We start from the raw sequence: 529 nt of genomic DNA, 5'->3' as shown, positions 1-529 counted from the left end.
ATATTCCATGCTCTTGGATTGGAAGAATTAACATTGTGAAAATGTCCCCATTACCCAAAGTGATCTACAGATTCAATACAATCTCCATCAAAATACCAATGATATTCTTCACAGAAATAGAAAAACAATCCTAACATTCATGTGGAAGAACAAAAGACCCTGAATAGCCAAAGCAATCCTGAGCAAAAAAATAAATAAGGCCAGAGGCATAACACTACCTGATTTTGAATTATAATACAAAGCTATAATAACCAAAACAGCATGGTACTGACATAAAAACAGACAGCTGTACCAATGGAACAGAATAGAAAATCCAGAAATCCAACATACTTACATACAGTTGATCTTTAACAAGGGCAACAGGAGCATACACTAGGGAAAAGACTGCCTCTTTGATAAGTAGTGCTGGGAAAATTGGACATCTATATGCAGAAGAATGAACCTAGACCCATAACTCTTGCCATATACCAAAATCAACTCAAAATGGATTACAGATTTATGTATAAGACCTGAAAGTATAAAGCTCCTA

Source organism: Galeopterus variegatus, unplaced genomic scaffold (assembly GCF_000696425.1).
Source record: "Galeopterus variegatus unplaced genomic scaffold, G_variegatus-3.0.2 Scaffold5525, whole genome shotgun sequence".
Classification (NCBI taxonomy): domain Eukaryota; kingdom Metazoa; phylum Chordata; class Mammalia; order Dermoptera; family Cynocephalidae; genus Galeopterus; species Galeopterus variegatus.
The sequence above is the reverse complement of the archived record's forward strand: the minus strand, read 5'-3'. Positions refer to the sequence as shown.